Consider the following 21,396-nt stretch of genomic DNA (forward strand, 5'->3'; position numbering starts at 1 on the left):
TTATCCGAATATTTTCAGATAACTATCCCGAAATCTTCCTTCTTTATTAGTTCTCCCAAATGATATCTGTTGTAGATTCTTCACATGTTTAGAAAACCAAAACCAAACAAACGAATAATAATTTCGTAGAATAATAATTTTTTTATAATTGATTGTTTGATAATTTGCTATTAAATATTGAAAAAAAATCTATTGCCATTTACATAATGATTAAAATATATTAAACTAGTATTCATGTATAGTATAAAATATTTCATGTAAAATATTTGCAAACCTCTGTAATCAACAATCATAAAGTGGGTTAGCACAAAAAAACAAAACAAAATTATAGCCTCAAGCATCACAGAATGTTTACAGCGTACTAATAACATTCTAGAATTTTCCTAAGCCTAGCTCCAATCTTTTATTTACGTTCATCTCGACTTTAATGTTGACAGCTTTTTCAATGACTATTTAAGTGAATTTTTGCTGCTACAGTAGTGGATGCTGTGTCACAAAGAGATCCTTTGTAACACAAACCATACGGTCTACAACTAGGCGTCTTAGACCATAACAAGATATTGGTGTGTATGTATTACAAGAAACATTTTGTGCAGTTTCTGTGTAGAGTTGTCAATAAGGATGCCTGAAGGATTAAACCAAAAGAAAAATAACACAATGTTATTCATGAAAAAGTAAGTAGGAAATCATCCTTGAAATGAGCTCTCTTTTTATTCGATTTATTTAGTTTATTTCGCTATTCAAGAGAAAGTTATGATGGCATTGCATTTCTTCGAACATATGTTATGTCTTATTTTCTATATTATCACAATAGAAGTAAGCTTTGGAGTTTTAAGCTCAAAGTTTGGAAGTTATTCAATATTGAATTAATTTTAGCTATGGTTAACTTGAGCTTTAAATAGGAAATATGTGACGAATATATGATTTACATTAGTGAATAGTATGAGAAACAAACATATTCCCAGTTATAGCTGTCACACAGCTGAAAGTGGAGATCCTGTTCAGAGAGAAATCGTGGTTCGTACCCTGAGCCTTCCATTTACAGTCCGACACACTAAACACTGGACCATACCTGGCTCTCATTATTGAGAATGTTTTGTTTAATATTTTTACCAGGAAGTTCTTGAGTGGTTACCCTCGCATTTGCTAGGAGTTCTAACATAGGATAACAATACAGAATTCTTGGGGTTTCTAACCAGGTATTTTAGCTCTTATGTCGCACAATATGCTATTGGGATTGAACCACAAACTTCAACGTTAAAAATCAAAAACGTCTTTTACAATATAAAAAAAAACTGTAGATTCGACCAAGTTTCTCAGAACATTTTTTTTTTCTGTTCAATTTAAAATGGCAGTTTAAATTAAACTTACATATTCAATAAAACAACGTATTTAAATAGTGGATGCATTATTTTAATCGGTAGCATTACCGCGAGACTATTACTCTAATATACATGAAGTTATTATACTGGTTTATAATGTTTTTAACACCTTTTTTTCTTATGTTGTCAAGTTATCAGGAAGCTACATGAGGTGTTATAATGATTTAAAATTAACTAGAAAATCACATAAAATATTGCCTAGCAAGTTATAGTTAAGCCTTCACTCATCTAGATACTGTATGGATTATAGATGAAATCTGGCCTGGCATAGCCAGATGGTTAGGGCGCTGGACTCTCATTCTGAGGGTCGCAAGTTCGGATCCGCACTCCACCAAATATACTCACCCTTTCATCCATGAGGACGTAATAATGTTACGGTCAATCCTGTGGTGGAAGAGTATCTTAAGAGTTGATTGTAGGTGATAGTGACTAGCTGTCTTTCCTCTAACCTGTCACTGCTAAATGACGGATAGTTATCGCAGACAGTCCTCGTGTAACCTTCAGTAAATTTTAAATATTTCGACACATGTTTCGTATAATCCGACCGAGATCACTTGATTTGTTTTTAACACAAAAAATCTGATTTTTCACATTATTTCTCAAATACAACTCTCTGTCTTCAATTCTATAATATAAGGTTCATCCACATAGTTGCATTCCATAGAGCTGTTTGTCCTCTCGCGGCACATCATGAAATTATGTATCACTTGTTACGTAATCACCTGAGCTCAAAGAATACCACCAGCACTTGGCCAACTCAACTATACCACCACCAAAATGGTTGCGCCCACTGCAGGCGCGAATTTTATGGATGCAACGTCAGAGGTCACACAGGTGTGACATGAGACTTCGAGACCGCTGTACTTATAATCCACTGAAGTTGTTCCCCATAACCCCATCTGGGCAGGATTTGTGTATGTGACATCTAATACTAAATCGGTATAGTTTGCTATGATTACTACTTATAAAGTAACTTTTTGAAATATATTTTGTTTAAGTCCAAAGCTACACGATGGGTTATAGGCTATATGCCCACGAGAGATCAAATCCCAGTTTTTAGCGTAATAATCCAACAACCTTACTGCTTAACTACCATACAGTTTTGTTATTTCTGGAGCTAAGTTAATACTTCTCTCTCTAAAACAACATCGACAGTAAATTTATTTATTTTACACTTTTCTGATAATTTTCATTTCGACAAAACTCGCTTTCAGTTTTTTTCCTTCTCATTTATAACCATAAAGTTACTCAATGAACTAAATAAGTTGTGCCAGCTGTAGGAATCATACTTCGAATTCTAGCAGTTTAAGTTTGTAAACTTACTGCTGATCCAGCGAGGGAAGAGAATATTTTAAAATACTGATACAATATTCCTAAAGTGGAAAATTTAATCCTCAAATAGTTTTCCATTTTATAATTTCGTACGAATTCAATACTAAATAATTCTGATAAAGTACCTTGCAGTCATTGTTTTGATGTTTATCTTGAAACAACTAAAATAACTTATCACGTATAATGTTCATGAAAATACTGCAAATGTAAATTGGCTGAAATACTTCTTGAGTGGCACAACTGCATTTATGTATAAGGCAGTAGATAATAAAAAATATAATATAATTACAACAGCAAAGCAATAAAATAAGTTGTCCGTGGAAAGATATGCTTATTTAAAATTGAAAAAAAAAAACACCAATGGCTTTAGTAAATTGTTGATTCAGTATTATGTGTCAAAGGTTACGTAACCACCTGGACTCAAAGAATACCACTAGCACTATATTAAACCTTTAATATATATATTTCGACTTATTTGCACTTTTCCAAAATGAGGACATTTCAAGTACAAATAACAAATATTGCTTCAGATCCAGTTACCACAGTTACAATATTTCTACAGAGCAATGATCTAATTCATCTAGGTCTAGATGCTAACTGCCATGTGAGTTATAGTTCTACAATAATAAAACGAGAAATGGACAAAATAGTTGATCATTTTAGCATAACTAGGAAATAATTAACTTTTTCACAACATAAGAACAGGCGTTTGGAACAAACTATTATTTCATTAGAGATTATTGTACAATCTCTGAAAAAAAGAAAACTTAATATTCACTACTGGTATAATTTATGACATTAAATGTAAAAGAGGCATATACAGATTGTAGTGTAACTTAACCCATATATGTAAAAACGGCTGGTTTGGATTGAAAAAAAAAATTATGTAGAGGAGCGAACAACGTTTCGATCTTCTACGGTCATCGTCAAGTTCACAAAGAAAGAAAGAGGTAACTGACCGATAGCTGACCACATGTTTGAAGGGAGTTGTGTAACTGAGTGTAGGAATGTAGAGGGCGTGCTTAGATGTTTGATTATATTTCTAATATAGGTATAAAGGCGTTCCTTCGTATTGGTTTATTTTGGGCTTGAGTTGTTGTATACGTAAGGCTTCTTCAATTTTGCGTTTGTTTATGTTTGTTTCTTTATTTAGTATTTGGGTGTTTTCTATGTTTATGTTGTGGTTATTTGATTTGCAGTGTTCGAAGGTGACTTTTTGTGTTCTTTGAATCTGGTTTCCATTTTTCTGCTTGTTTCTTCAACATAAAAGTCGTGGTAGTTATCACATTGTATTTTATAAATAATGTTGGTGTGGTATTTGTCAGTGTAGTTTTTATATAGTACAGACCTTAGTTTTGTGCCTGGTTTTTGAATAAATTTGGTATCAACTGGAACGTCATATTTTGATATTAGTTTTTGTCAAATGTTGGTTATTTTTCTGCTGATGTCGGAAATATATGATATGCAGCAATATATGGTTTCGTGATTTTTTAATTCATGGGATATATTTACTTTTATTAGTTGATTTTACTTTTTGTCTAGGTGTGTGTGTATTATGTTGTCTACAGTTTGTGAAAGAAACTTACTGATGTTGATGAAGTATTGTTTTATTTTGTCTAATTCGTCGTTAATTTTATCTGGTGAGCATAGTTTTATGGCTGTGTTTATTTGGTTTTTTAGTATGTTGAGTTTTTGTTTTTGTTAAAATGTGATAACTGCCACGACTTCTATATTAGAGAAACAAGTAGAAAAATGGAAACCAGATTCAAAGAACATAAAAAGTCACCTTCACACGTTTTCGAACACTGCAAATCAAATAACCACAACATAACCATAGAAAACACCCAAATACTAAATAAAGACACAAACATAAACAAACGCAAAATTAAAGAAGCCTTACTTATACAATAACTCAAGCCCAAAATAAACCAATACAAAGGAACACTTTTATACCTATATTAATAAATATAATTAAACATCTAAGCACGCCCTCTACATTCCTACACTCAGTTACACAATCCCCTTCAAACATGTGATCATCTATCGCTCAGTTACCTCTTTCTTTCTTTGTAAACCTGACGATGATCGTAGAAGGCCGAAACGCTGTTCGCTCCTCTACATAAACAAATTTTATCAACCCAAACCAACTTTTTTACATACATATTTTTCTCTACATGTGGGTTTTCTCGTCATCACTGATAACTTAACCTAATTCAGTAATAAATGCAATTTATTAGCTCCCTTCTGTAAACATATATGCTATTCAAAAGCCATGTTACTTTTTATCAGTAACGATCAACTATAGTATTTAATAGTTTTGTGCTATTTCAAGATTAATACATGCAGTTTATTTGTACTGTACTTTCTACTTTACTATAGATTACTACAGAAATCTGACACTATTATTATTATTTATTAACAATACAGCAGAACATAAGAAAACCAGGCTCAGACCAGCATGACACTATTGGTTATTACTCTATAATTTTGGAATTTATATATCCAATTTTTTTCATCATTACTATAAAATTGAAAAGTACTGCATAAATAAAAAACGGAAGAAGTGAAGTGGTCACAAAATTCGACTGGCACTTCGATATCCTTGGTATCATCGCAGTCAAACTTGACAGTTTAGGGACTAACTATATGGCTTCCGTTGACGTCATGTGTCAATGCAGTGGCATGCCAAGGCATTGCGCAATCTAGTTCAGTACTTACATAAGTGGTTTAACGAGACTTTTTATCCACATACCGAGAATGTTGAACTTCTGCACATGAAAAGTACTGATTTTTTGTTTCATTAGTAGTTCTATATATTAGTGCATCTCAGCTTTAAATTCGCAAATCTATTCGTGCTTTAACTTTAAACCCATTTCAATTCTAAACTTTAAGAGTGTAACGAATTCAGAGAAGTCATAAGCTAAAAAAACACAAAGGGATTCTTTTGATTTCTACATCTTTATTTTTATACCTATATATTTCTTTTTACTTTTTGTTTGAAATCTATTATTGGAATACATATTTGTATAACGTAAACAATGATGTGCAAGTAATAAGATAAACTATTTTCTAACATACAATTAACCTGTTGGGGAGTTTCAGCTGATGTGATTTTGCATGTAGTAAATATGAGTGTAGAATATTATTATTATAAATTAAATGCAACGTTTAATGGGGCCTGACATGGTCAGATGGTCAAGGCACTCGAGTCATAAGGTGTAGGTCGCGAGTTCGAGCCCCCGTCACACCAAACATACTTGCCCTTTCAACCGTGGGGGCGTTATAAAGTGACGATCAATCCCCCTATTCGTTGGTAAAGTAGTAGCCCAAGAGTTGACGGTGGGCGGTGATGACTAGTTGTCTTCTGTACAGTCTAACACTGCTACATCAGGGACGGATAGCTCAGATAACCTTCGAACAGCTTTACGCAAAATTAAAAACAAACAAAAAACGTTTAATTGATTAATTATTTGAGCATTTCTTTTCTTGTTCTTTGATTGCACAACAAAAGGTCAGACATGTTCAATTTAAATTTAAACATTTGTGTTGTTTTACGCTTTTCAATAGCGCCTTTTCAAAAAAATTCACTAAACATTACAAACCATAAAATACTATGTTTTCGAGTACCACATGCATCTGTTGACTGGAAAATTCCATCTAACGAAGCATACTTTAACCTCTGATTAGTCTTGTTATTTTTTCAGAGTAAAAACAGCGAACATTTGAAATCTTCTCACAGTTAGACACTTTGGTAATTTGAATTTACTAAAATAAAAATAAAAAATCACGAAAATATTCTGAAGTAAAAATATTTTATTTTAGAGCTTCCTGCCTGGTTTTACATGATTCTCCTCTTATCCTCTTAAAATAGAAGTAATAAAAAAAATACTTTACTGCCATATAAATCTGTCTGCCACCCATTCATCTCCACCACTTTCAGAATCCTGGAGTCACTCCTTTTTCTAACATTACGTTAAGGAGTGCTTTCAGATGATTATTGGCATCGGAAATGCTTTTCAGAATATATAATTATACTACTGCTATTCTTTAGACGTTACACTTTCATTAAATTAACATATTACTGCCTGTTTTATTTAACAACATCGCGTTTAATGATAAAGCGTGTCAACGGACGGGTGTAGTATAGTAATTAGCGTGCTCGGATTTTGAATTGTAAGGTTTATAATTCATATCAATGTTTAAAAAATATCCGCTTCACAATTTGGATCTGTAAGTGTATTAAAAGTGTAGTTTGTCATGAAGCACAAATCTCCACAATGGACTCTCTGAGTCTGTCCATTAAGGGTATCGAAACTTGATATTTAATGTCGTAAGCATGCATATTTATCGCCGAGCCACTGGAGACATGCACTACGAGACTGATAGTTAATTATCACTATTCGGTCTGGTAAGAGTAGCTCAAAGATTATATATAATTAATTATATTCTATCTGGTCTAACAGGTCAAAATTAGGGATGTCTGTCCGCAGATAGCCTTACAAAAATAATGTTAGATTTCCTTGTCTCGTAACATACGTGTACTATGTACACTGCACAACATAGATCGAGATTTCGCGCATGTGATAAAAATTGCTAGCCTAACGACTAAGTTGGCCTAGAGAGTGCTATTAAAAATATCGAAGTAATGTTTCAGTTATGACAGTAGAAACAAGATATTACCTACATATTTTTGTTACATTACTTTTCTAGACTTCTATTTTATTATTTGTAAAATTTGAGCTGTAGTTTCTACGCTATTTCCTGTGACATGGTCATCTATTATCAACATTTGTATCTGAATTATATTGTATGATATAACTAAACGTTCCAGATTCATGTTGAAGTCTAGTTAAGTCAGTGCTACAAGTAAGAGCTACAGTAGAGCAATTATAAAAAGTAATCACCTTATACAGCTGAGGTACACTGATGTTTTACTGAAAGTTATAAATATACACAAGATGCAGGTTTATTCATACTCTCAGGTCTTGTATGTGTGTATGAGGTCGAATTCTTGACGGTAGGTGCCTGTGACTTGTTGGTGATAAATTCTAAAAATAAACAAACAGAACACAGTCCACTTGTTTAAAAATGATTTATATATATTAAAACAAGCGAAATGTATATTTATATAAGTAGTTGTTACACAGTTAATTCCCATATTTGTATCCAGAGCTTTAAATAATAGTCTATTTTGTCAAAGTCCACATTCGGTTACTTTAGAATACAATTTAAAAGACAAGTTATTCCACTTTATTCTGTTTTTACAATATAATATATGATAATTTCACTTTAAAAATCCCCTCTATACTCTCTTTTTGGCTAAACTGACAATCAGTACTCTAGATCTATCTATCTAACACATACTTACAATCTAACCGAGACTTAGAACATTCTACACACTACAAGGTATTTAGCCGGAAACAAGACTCATACGAAAAGATAACATGTCGCTAGTATCCTAACTCATATTTTCACAGTTCCTCTGGATACCCTGGAATGAACATGTTCATGCTATTCCTGTAATAAGGTATTGTAAAACTTCTTTCAACCTTGATGTGTTAGCTTGATCATGGTTTGGTAATCTTGAGCAGTAAGTTTTCAGCATCTACCATTAGACTTTCCTGGAACAATGTGCCCTGTAATCTGATGACTATTCTGGCAATGTCACTTTGCTTCAAATCGTTTCGAACAATTTCGCGAACTTATGTCACAAGCCATGATTTTACATCAGCTACAAATAAATTGTATGAAAAAAGCATTTTGAAATAATTATACCAAAATCACAATTTTATTCAAAACTTTCTTTCATAGATTGTTTAGGCAGGTGCGTATGTGTTTTTTAACGAACAAATATTAAAAAAAAACTTATACAAACAAGAAAAACAACTTGTATATGTTTGTATAATCATATACATTGTATACTTACTTGATTACTCCAGAAGTATCTGAATATTATTAGTATTTAATAATACGTATAAATATGCATCTGTAGAAACCTGTGCTTCTAATATCGCCAATGAGTTTTAACAGCCTTTCACGCACTAGTTTAGTTACTTACTATCATTTCAACCAGCTATTGCATATCTCCTGTTAAGACAACAGTTATTTGTTCAGTTAAGAAGAAACAATTTTGTTTTTACTATTTATTTCTATGATGTCATAAAATATGTCATCAGCTATTATACTTAAATTTATTTCTTTTTAGAAATTATCCTAATTCGTAATATATGAACGTATACTTTTTCTGCATCATAAAAGACAATTCATGACTGAAGTCACAATTCATGAAAAGAAGATGTAGATAAAAACTTAAAGAAATCTTTTTTATAAAGGAGTCTTCTGGCTACTGAAACACAGTTTAATATATCTGGGTCACGTGATCAATGACGAAGCCGGATCTGTGAACTGAGTAATGAGATCATGACACAGTCATACAGTGTATCATTTTTTTTTTTTATAAGTGTGATCAGGGTAAGTGCATATATTTCCAATCTACATATTATCTAGATAACTTTCTAATCAGTAGCCAATATACAGATATAAAATTTAATGCAAGAAGTTTAAGGACAGCAATGAAAAAAGCTTTAGCACAAGTTTAACATGGCAATACTTGTATAACATACGGGTATTTTTACCCCATGATAACAAAACCTTGTCGAACGTTGTACATTTGTTAGAATTAAACTTCTAATAAATTTTATTCATTATTCATTCAAAGAGTCTTCAAACTTCAATGACCAAATACATTTCCTGTCTTTTAAATATAGTAGAAGTGACAGGTTCTTTCCTTCTTTATTTTATGACATATATTTTAGGAAGTTATTTGGTTATAGATTTATATGTTGTTAGCATGTTATCCATTTGAGTCTTTTTTTCTTCACTTCTAAGGTATTTGTTATTACTTTCAAATTTTATTAGAACCAGCAATTTTAGCTTAAGGCAGTGAAACTACTTCCACAAATTTTTTTGTGTACAAAAGGGGAAGGACAATCATCATTTTTGTGAAGTTACTATTACAGAGGTTTAAACAGAGAGGGTAGACCTTCTAATTCAACTTCCGATTATGAGTTATGATATTTCGTTACTTAGCTAAACAATTATTCATAGTTGCTTTAAAGTGAATACAAAAACTTATCAGTTGATAGCAAGCAGATCTTCCTATTAAATAATAATCGTTAAAATAAAGCCTGATCAGCATTCACAGTTAAAATAAAATGTATGTATATTATACTTATTCATATGACAGTATTTGTACTCGATCATTCTGATATTCTTTCGCAGCTTAGATTGCAAGGTGGTATTGGTTTGGTTTGAATTTCGCGCAAAACTATTCGAGGGCAATCTGCGCTAGCCGTCCCTAATTTAGCAGTATAAGGCTAAAGGTAAGTCATCACCACCCACCGCCAATTGTTGGGCTACTCTTTTACCAACGAATAGTGGGATTGACCGTCACATTATAACACACCCACGGTTGAAAGGGCGAGTATGTATAGTGTTACGGGGATTGGAACCCGCGACCTTCAGAGTGCCTTAACCACCTGGCCCTGCTGGGTCAGGGTGATAATGATATCTTATATTTTAACGTACAATGTATATTTATTCTTCGGAAGCATAAAAATCATTTTGTGGGCTCTACACACATTTTACGATAAATTTTGATTTATATGATTAAACGATCCTTTAAACACGTTCGCCTTTTTTGCCATATGAAATTAGTAAATAAAACAACAAGAAAACATAAAGCACAAAGATCTAAATTAATATGTCGTGATTAGATTGTTTCAACGAAAACAAAGTATTTTAATTTTTGAAAAAAAATTAAGGTTTCGGAATCCATATTTACTACAAGTCACAATTAAAATTATTGATTGCTTATTCTAATTAGTGAGTTATCTAACTACTATGTGATTAACGCTGACAAGTCTAGGTTCACATCATATTTGATCCTTTAGTAGACTGTAGTTTTATACGTGATTTTATTTATCAACTTTGTCACTATTAACTATCAATGTATTCATTTTTATAGAACCCACTTAATTATACAATATTTTCAGCGCTGTTGCAGGTTAAGACAGTATTTTATATGTTTATATATCCTGTTCTTCAACCTCTATAGGAGGCTCAATAAAAACAAGGCCGGAACAATAAAAACAAAGCAGACCCAAAGTAAAAACTCCACAACTGGAGCTCTGATAAACTGACTGAACATTTATGACGTTTCAAATAATAAATGTTTAACATGTTAGCCATTGATTTAAACGTTTTATTCCATATCAATTCACCTAGGGTTTCCCAGTTCATGTCATATATTTCCTTGAAAAAATTTAAGCACAAATTTCATTTTGAGTTATTCAGACATGCTGTACAGCTTTAGGATTTCGCATGACTGAACAAATCATAATGAAAATTTTGCTTGAATTTTTTTAAAGAAAATTTGTGACATAACTGGAAAAAGTTCTTCTTTGCTAAGTGAGTTGGCATGGAAAGACCCAAGTGTAATAAGTTTTCAAGGTTTTGATCATTGACCTTGATACAGTAAATGTTCAGGATGTTTGTCATTTACCTTTAATGCAATACGTGTTCAAGGTAATCATCAGAAAGCAACGTAGTATACTAAGGGTGTTGTTCATTGACCTCAGTGCAGTAAATATTTTGTCAGACGTTTGTACGTTTTTGTAGACAATCCTGGATACCGTAACTTAACGCTACTAGTATTCTCTGATTAATAGTTAATGGTTTATGATATTGCTAGAACACGTTATCGACCATAACGACCACATCGTTACTGAAAATAATAACAATAAAAAGTGTGGAAGAAAGTTATCTTACAAAAACGTTAAATCCATACTTCTAAACGAGTCATCATAACTTAAGTAGCTACATTTACTCATTCCTTCTTTAATTGTCACCCACTGTGACAGCGGTAAGCCTTCGGATTTACAACGTTAAAATAAGGGGTTCGATTCTCCTCGGTGGACACAGCAGATAGCCCGATGTGGCTTTGCTATAATGAAAAACACACACATCCTTCTATAATTCATAAAGGTATAAACTGACCACGAACAGGAGTTTTGTTCTAACACCATACATCTATCGACGCGTTACAGATTATCTCTGATGACTTCAACCTTCTTATGAAGTATCAAAACACGTTTCCTCTAAAATATTCATGAATAAAGCTTCCACATTAATTACAAATTAGTTTTGGCAGCGTTGAAATCAGTTTTGGAAAACCGAATATGCTGTTGTCAGTGTCGTTCAACATCGAAAATGTATAACATTTTCCAAGTTAAATGCTGTTGTATGCATATATTTTTTAAAAAACATGAAATGCACATATATACGTATCTAAGTACACTTTTGTTCGTGGTTTCAGCTTGCTTGACTTCTATATAATATTGCTCAGCACTTTGCACAGATTACTATAGAACACTGTACCTATATATTTGATTATAATAATAACATTTTTGGACAAGTTTTCTTTTCAATTCCGTCATGTTTCACTACAGGTTAATAAATATTAAATAAACAAAAACTTTGAACTAACTAAATAAACTTATCACACACATTTTAAAAACGCTACAAGAATTACAAAACTTTAGAATCCCACGTTTTACGACTTCTAGTATATATTTATCTACCTGCTCATTCAAGTGATACATTTGACAATTTATTAAATCAACAGTATACAATTTAAAAACGTCTTAAACAGTAGAAACAGCTGTCTCTCCCGTGATGGAGTGGTAATCATTAATCAGCTAAACGACCTACCACCAGAAGGATCCGGTGGGCCATTTCCGAATTCCTCAGAGCTAGTCAGTGGCATACCAGAAGCAGATGTCCATCCATTACTATGGTCTTCACATTCCTTCTGAGTAGCGTTGACGTTCATAACTTTAATGATGACTTAAGTAGGCAAGAAGCCAAATGAAATGTCTCGTTTTGGATTTTTTTCATAACTGGATCCGATACGAATATGGGCAGCTTCAAAGCTTTTCGATCACTCGTTTCTTTTCATGTTCATGTTTCTGTAACTTCGTAAAACTTGTTCTTCTGAGAACTTTTGAAGTGCTGTTATTTGTTGTTTGCCTTCTTGTGACGCCCTTAAGCGTATGTGGTTGAATTAAAAAACAAAAAACTATGTGGCAAAGATGCCAGTTAAATGTGTGTATTTTATTAAAACTACTACGCCTAACAGTGGATTTGAGCGATGATTTCAAGTGTGAAAAGAAATTATTTAAAAATAACTAATTAAGTATCTCTTGCTTTTTCTAAAATGTAGTATGTTCTTATAAATTCTGTGGTTTACTTTACAGTGATCAGAATTGAAATGCCTTTTTTTATGTATAAAAGTCCCATACATCAAAATGATAAAGTACTTCGTAGGCGTAACGTTTTCACAGAAACATTTTAATGACATATTTTATTTCATCATTTCAAGAAAATATACATTTTATTACCTAATATCCTTAACTCACAGTCATAATGAGTCCAATGTTCATTATTAAATGTTGTTGCTTGTTAGTAAGCACGAAAACACACAAAGGATTACCTAGGCTCTGCCCACCATAGGTATCGAAACTCGCTTGCTAGCGATAGAAGTACACAGATATACCATTGTGCCACTGGTGGGGCATTATTAAATGAAAAATGGGTCATAAAAATTCTTGAAAGGTTGGTTCAAAAAGAAAAACCGTGTACATTCTGGTAAAGGACCTATTAGTGCCATCCACCTGTGGCTCTGGAGTAAGTGCGGAAAAACACTAAAAATATATTTTCAATGATATTGGTGGGCAAAACAAAGGTAGTCTTTTGTAATTTTATATTTAAAAACAAACAAACAAAAACCATTGGAGATTAATATTTTCACAAATATTTCATGACAGTTGATCATTGTTATAAAGTTTGTTAAAATGACTAACAGAAATAAATACATTAGTTTATAGCCTAAAACATTTTTTTTTTCAAAAACAACCTAGGAGTTGTAGCTGTCGTGTTAAAACCGAGTACGTCAAAAAGATCAATTTTGCACTAGAAGATAAAAATGTTTATATTCAAAACAATAAGCCCTACCTTTCACAAAATATACAATATTATTTAATTTTGTTTTCTGATATTATTTTTATCTCTATACTCTGACTAAATCTGGCAATCAATGAAAAAACCATACTTCCAAGGTTTTTTCTCAAACATTTTCTGTGTCGTAAGAGGATTTAATTGTAATCATAACCACTTTGATACGCACTACAAAACTCTGATCAATATGATATACGAAATACTGAAATCACCTTATACAAAGTTTTAAACTGTTATAACATTAAGTTATACCACTTAACTCAGACTTTTGGTTTAGAAACTTTATCTTTACATTAATAAATGCATTAATATTTTTGTTTTTACTGTTATAATTCACAAGTATAAACAATACAATAATGTTGTAGAAACAATAGGAAAGTTATACGTTATATCGAGCATTTTGTAGATATAATAGATTGCATGGCTACACTCTCAATTTTAAACATTAAACACGAACATACTTGTTAACTACATCATTGTTAACTTTTGTTAACCTGAAGATGACCTAAGAAGGTCGAAACGTTGTTTTCTGCTTTATTAGTAAAAGTGTTAATACCCATACCAGCCGTCTTGAGATACATCATTGTACAGTCCATCAAAATTGGATAATGGAGCTCAGTTTGATGTAATGTTGTGAGTTCTCGAGACCATGTGTTCTATCTCAGTGTTATTGTTATTCTAAACTAAATATGTTTCACCCTAATGAAAAACAATTTAACAGTAGTATTACAAGCATTCAAACATTTTTTTCTTTTTTTATGGGATAATTAATCTTCTGATTCTTATATTTATTTCCTTTGACTTAAAACTACAACTTTTAGGGTTACTCAACGTGGACGGAAGCGACATACTCTTCACTTCCAGAAAGTTGTGTTTTGTTATATAACCACAAGTAGAGAAAACTGTGATACCACAGTAATTTTTACATAATAATAATACATTCAAATATAATATTAAATATAACTAATAAAAATTCAACAGTAATTTACTGTTTTGTTTTTATTTTTTAAAACAATATAAATTACAGAGATAATTAGTTGTTATTATCTTATCATATTGGCAATGTTTTGACAGAAAATAAAAGAATTATAAGGATATCTTTAAATGGTTTATCAGAAATATAGTTTCAGTAGTACAAAATAATCGTAAATCGTAAAAAAAAAAGAATATGCAGGTGTTAGAAATAGCTCATTAATGATTATTGTAACTGTATATTATACAACAAAATTCATCGTTCACAAGTGTTACTTTAATATACCAGACCGGCGAATTTCCCAGCCAGTCTATTGACGATCACATGCATTTCCAGCTCTCTTTCTGAAAACAGTGTATTTTTAAAAACAACTTTAATAGTTAGAAAAAGAACGAATTGATATAAAATTGCTTCGATGTCTACGGTGTCATATTATTTTTTATCATTTCAGAATGCCCAATGTAATTTCGATTCAGGGATATATAGTCTTGAAATTACTAAACTTACGTTGCGAGCTATAAGGTTTTTATAATGCGACAAGTTATGACAATTGTCTTACATGCAATAAATTAATTATATTGTACACTTGATACTTAAAGAAATTTATTTAAAAATTCGTGTCTAATTTGACATAGTAGTGTCCTCTGTTGGTTAGTTCCTTATTTTATATATCATATCCATATTTTTTTAAGTTGAAAGAAAACATTATTACATTTGCAAAGTATAAAAAAAACAGATAAATGCTGCATTTTCTAGTAACTTTGCTACTCTAACACGAAAGACGAAGTAACCAGAAAAGAAAAAACAATAAGACTATTTGACTACATAACCAACTCATTATGCATACTGATCTATGACGTGTCAGTTCTCTGAATTTTGTGGTGTAAACTTTCTAAAGCAGTCGTAGCAGTATATGTTTCACCTTCAAATAATTATATAAATTTTTCTCTTACTTTTTTGAAGCTTGTTTTCTGTCTTATCCTATGGAAGTTTGAAATTTATAAAATATGATATATGTATCTATGCATAAGTGATTTTGATTACATGTTTAGTTGACAAACTTAAACTTCTACGAAGGATTTTATGTGAATATGATTTACATTCCTTAATTATTTTTACTGTTTGTTTTTAATAAGGAACTCTATGCGAAATAAGAATGATAAATAATAGAATTGATATTTGTCTCCGCTCTATTTATTTTATAGGTAGTTAAAGCAAGTGTATTAAGAGAACATCATTGCTATCAATGTACGTAACTTACTAAAAAAAAGTTAAATAAATCACGAAGTTTTATTTTGATTCAGTTTTGACATTATTACAAAAAGTTAATAAAAGTATCAGGATGTGTTGTTAAAAATAACGAACTTACTCAAGCACCGCGTACATATAACCTATTTTTACACCATAACATACAGACATGCTCAGTGCATGAAGTACATAATTTTATTTATTTTCTAGTAGAGCAACAACAACAACAAATAATTAATAATCTAAATAAATCTGTAGAAAGTACGATGAAAGAGGCCTGAATGTTATATTTGTTGAATTATTTGGTCCAAAAATAATAAATAAAGGTTTGTCAGCCAAAAACAGTTGACATGGTAGTTCAGTAAAATAAGTTCACAACACTAGAAAACGTCACAAATTCTAAAAACATTTATAACAGTTTTCTTGAATAACAACAAATATTTACTGAGAGACTAAGAAATATTTCAATGCTAACTAGGGAAACTTATAAAATTGTTCTTAGAAAAAAAGGAAAGAAAGGACAGGTAGTTTGGGTTTAGGTGTATTTCCTAGGACTTTGAGGACAATTTATCTTTCTTTCCACTCTCTGTGTGTTGGTTTGTTAACAAGTTGTGGAGATATTGTAGTGGCTGAAATAAAAAACGTATATCATGAAACTAATACGAAGGTACTGCAGCGGCAGAAATAGAAAACGTACATCATGAAACCGATTAGTATGAAGATCTTCGGAGCTGAGGAAGAATGATATGCGAAGTCGCCATAATTAGTATATAATATCACCGTTGTAAAGAAAAGACATTTCAAGGTCACGTGTATAACACTATAATGAGTGATGTTTAGAATAATTTCCACGGAGGAAGGTAACATCTTGAAAAATAAAGTTTAATGTTAGAGATGGCATTTAAAAATAGGTGGCGCTGAGCAGGAGGGTTAGTAAGATAAAGAAACCTGGGTATTCAAGGCACAGGGATATCATTATACCTGCTGGTGAACGGCTTGGAGAGGATGATTAACTTAACAAGAAAAACGTTTGAGTGGCGGTGTGGTAGGTTGGTGGAAAAAGAATGTAAGAAGACTTTGAGACCAGAAGAAGAAATTTTGTTTAAAAAGCATGTTGAATGCAAGGCAAAGGAAACTTAAGAGAAAACAACTAAAACCCAGGATATTGAGAAAGTAGACAGTGTTGTGAAAGTAAATAATTTTGTGAAAATTAAACTTTAAAGTAAACCTAAAAACACTTACGATAAGTAGAGCGTTGGTAATTTAAGGATTTAAGAAAATGAAGTGGTGTTAAAATACACTACCAGTTTCAAGCTTTCCCATTCCAAAAAAACTTGAATGAAAAAAAAAAGACTCGTGCTTTGATGTTGTCGTTACAGAAGGAGATAAGAACTTTAAAACTAAAATTTACAAAAAGAAATTCACGTTTTAAAATTTACATTAATTTGTTTAGAATTAATCACAAAGCTACAAAATGGGCTATCGGTGTTCTAACCATCATAGATATCGAAAGCTTGTTTATGACGGGCTGAGCCCGCGGATATACGGCTGTGCCACATTAAGATGAACATTACTTGTAAAACTAAAAGGCATGCTTTAAGATTTTGAACTTTTGCACTGAGTCAAATTAAAATGTAGAAAAGGCAGTTTTCATTATTTTATAAATGTCCAATTATATTGGATGACAATAGTAAAAACGTTTGCCTCCTAAAATTTCAAAGATTTTTGTTGCTTGCGCTTATGAAGTAGGAATAACTTATTCCTATTAAGTTACGTATTATGAAGAGGTTTTGGCAAAAAAAAAGTACAAATGATCGAATTCTAAACAAACGAAAATCGTTTTACTCCTGACTTATGAAGCCAATAACCTTAATTAACTGAAAATACGAAAGACAATAAGTTGAAGGCTATGTTTAAGGAGAATATTGTATATACTGAAAGACAGGATATCGTTAGGTAAATGTCGAAACGAACTAAATCATTTCACTTCATTTTTTTAACTTGTTTAAAAAATTAAAATTATTGATGACGAGAAAACCACTTGAAATAAAAATGTATCTCAGAACGGCTGGTATGGGTTAACACTTTTATCGATAAGGAAAGAACAACGTTTCGACCTTCCTAGGTTATCTTCATCTTAAATTGAAGATGACCTAGGAAAGTCGAAACGTTGTTTTCTCCTTATCAATAAGTGTTAATACCCATACAAGCCGTTCTGAGATACAAACCATTAAAATGTAAGTCTTTTGAACATAATTTACTGTGAATCGGAAAATATTTTAAGAATATTTAATTAAGAAATAAATTTTACCACTCTGTTTAAATAAACGCACATCCTCTCTAACCTTGATTGTTCTGAATTTTCAAGTTATTGGTTGTCTTGTCTTTCATTGGTTGTTACATATTTAACTGATTGCTTGCAAATGTAATCGTGATTTTATTGATATTATTGATAAAAGTAATAAATTGTATAATAATCCTGATTACTAATTACTCATCGGTGTTTCTAACTGTTTTGGAAATAATAAACAATTCCCACTATGAACAAAGATAATGCAAAGTATTTCTATGGTTAGTAGAGAATAACTAACCAGGGTGAAATTTTTCCAATATCTCTGAATTTTATTGACAGGTTTAATCATTCAGTTACTGGGTATATTCATGCTTTAGGTGCTTTATTTTGTAGACTTGATCGAAGTTGATCCACATATTCGCAAGAACAATTATTGACATCTCCGTCCTCTGACGAGTTCATTAAGCCAGCAACACAAGAACGCCAACTTGGAAGCCATTATCACCCAACATATCAAAAAGAAGATAACAACTAATAATAATTTTACTTTCAAAATGTGAACAAATGTACTTGTAAGTTTGTTTGTACTTCTGTTAACAAATATAACAATAAAAAAAATGTCCATTGTGGTAAATGAAATAACAATTTGATCTGAATAAGTTTCATTCTTTCGAATTTGTAAAAAAAAATTCTTACGTGATAGAAAAAACATATTATTTTAGAAATCTGCGTAGCTGAATTATGAAAAATCCGTTATCAAAACGGAAACAACTTTTATGAAGCTTAATTTCGTAAGCCTGACACTATTTATTGAATCACTAACGCAAGTTGTTTTTCTTGAGGAAGAATAGCAAAAATGAAAGTTAATAAATATTTTGTGTAAATAACAACAACAAAAAAGACAAAAATCAACAACAAACAAACAAAAATGGTAAACCTAAAACTTTTTAATTTTCTTTTTAAATAATTTGTTTGTTTCCTACCATGTCTAGTCTTTCTGGCGGAAACAAGCAAACTTTTCGGAGAAAATAAAATAACATTAGTTTTTAATTCTTTTATGAACACTTGATTGTTGATTTGTTTGTTTGTTTTGGAATTTCGCACAAAGCTACTCGAGGGCTATCTGTGCTAGCCGTCCTTAATTTAGCAGTGTAAGACTAGAAGGAAGGCAGCTAGTCATCACCACCCACCGCCAACTCTTGGGCTACTCTTTTACCAACGAATAGTGGGATTGACCGTCACATTATAACGCCCCCACGGCTGGGAGGGCGAGCATGTTTGGCGCGACTCGGGCGCGAACCCGCGACCCTCAGATTACGAAGCGCACGCCTTAACGCGCTAGGCCCCTTGATTGTTGAAATTTCACTAATATTTTTGAAGACGACTATTAAAACATTAGTTGTGAATATCTTATTAAATATATCAAATGCAAGTAATGTTCTTAGAAAGGTGCCCAAAATATTTCAGCAGCAATTATGACGACTTCTAATACTAAAAATCAGTTCAACATCAATTTGACCATCAATCTCATAATGAGTTCAAGGTATAAAAATACAGAGCATGTTTTTGTGGCAGTGTGACATGAACCATGGACCTTTAGATTCACAGTCCCTCACACTCCATTTTCATATAAAGACGTGATATACAAGATAATGTTTGAAGTTTAGGGTAAGCAGAAATAAACACTTCTGGAGGTACAGATCAATGCATCCTGCCAACGTTAATGCCAGACTTTATAAAGACTACATCATGTGGCTCTTTGTGCTGGTGTAATTGGCCCTAATTTCAGCCTAATGGATATTAGCATACATTCTCTCATGATAAACTGGTTGACACATTTTTTAAAGGAGCAGAGCAAATAGATTGGCCTTCAACTTTATTGTACCTTTAAACTTTAATGGTATGCTCATGTGAGATGGGTCTGTCAAATGATTATAAACAAAGATTTCTTGGAAATAACTCTTTTAATTAAAGTACCTCATGACCATATTGACACGGATTTTAAGTATGCAACATCAATGTCAGGCTCTTTTTGTGTGTCTGGTGACCATACTCCATATTGAAGTAAAATGTCTTGAAATGTAAGGATATAAATCTGTCTCACCCAAATGTTTATGGTCATAGCTCACTGACCAAGGATTTGTATTTCAGATGACTTGACAGGTAATCAGATACACATTTTGCATAAAAAACATTGACAGAGAGTTCAAGGTTGTGATGAATATTATTTTTTACGAGTAATTTTGCTTTTGCCTACTTGAAATATTATGTACAAGGTACTTTGTTTGGTGGAAGAAGAAATGAAGGGCTTTTCTTCACCTTTAGATAACCATAAATTGACAGTTGCTATAATTCCTATGTATGGTGGAAATTAAATTTTACTTGCACTAGAATTTACTTTTTCTGTAACTTATTGATTGGAAAATACTTTCACCAATTGTCAATAAAAATTTACTGCACATGTGCCTAACATGTTTCAAATAATATTTAAACATTTACATTATATTATTCAGTTTGACCACATCTGCATACTAGAATGCAAATGTACTGCTATTATCATTTTATTTGACGACTAATGATTTTTCATGAACAAAACTGCTTGACTAGTATTGTATCATTGAAGTATGATATTCTCAAACTATTTTATTTTCTTAGTAATTACTTACAAGATTCACTGTGTATTATCCAAATTAAATAAAAAATAAAAAATGAAGTTGTTATAAGTTTTGTATTTCAAGAATATACAAAGTACCTACATATATGCTGAAGTATCTTACATACTAATTATTAACCATGACTAAAATTAAATGTGAATAAAATGAACAAAATATTATGATGAAATGATTCATGTTTATTAGATAATTTTTGCCTGTATGATTTTTCAGACGTAAAAAAGAAAAGAGTTTATTTGAAAATTTTCTAAATTTTAGGTTTTGATGCAGTATTTGATAGAACATTGAATTATGAAAAACTAGATAAACTTTCTAACATGAGTTAATAGAACTTAGCTTACATAGTTTGTACAATGATGTACTAGAGTAAGATATTTCACAAAATGCATTACTTATGAATTAAAAGTTCAAGAAAACTAA

At 31.5% G+C, this 21,396-nt stretch overlaps 1 long non-coding RNA gene across 7 annotated transcripts in view; it reads right to left on the bottom strand.

The window, feature by feature from the left end:
- LOC143233907 (uncharacterized) overlaps window positions 1-15,516 on the bottom strand; it is a 52,647-nt gene extending 37,131 nt beyond the window's left edge. The window contains exons 1-4 of one of the 7 annotated variants that reach the window (XR_013018393.1): window positions 8,641-9,281; window positions 8,264-8,445; window positions 7,619-7,762; window positions 5,273-6,135 (exon numbers count right to left, since the gene is read on the bottom strand). This is a non-coding gene — a long non-coding RNA (uncharacterized LOC143233907). Of the gene's footprint in view, window positions 1-5,272; window positions 6,136-7,618; window positions 7,763-8,082; window positions 8,446-8,640; window positions 9,282-12,485 lie in introns of those variants that run through there. The other 6 variants (XR_013018391.1, XR_013018390.1, XR_013018387.1 and 3 more) reach the window with 6 other exon arrangements.
- Window positions 15,517-21,396: the final 5,880 nt, after the last annotated feature.

This window comes from Tachypleus tridentatus, chromosome 12, assembly GCF_004210375.1.
Source record: "Tachypleus tridentatus isolate NWPU-2018 chromosome 12, ASM421037v1, whole genome shotgun sequence".
Lineage (NCBI taxonomy): Eukaryota > Metazoa > Arthropoda > Merostomata > Xiphosura > Limulidae > Tachypleus > Tachypleus tridentatus.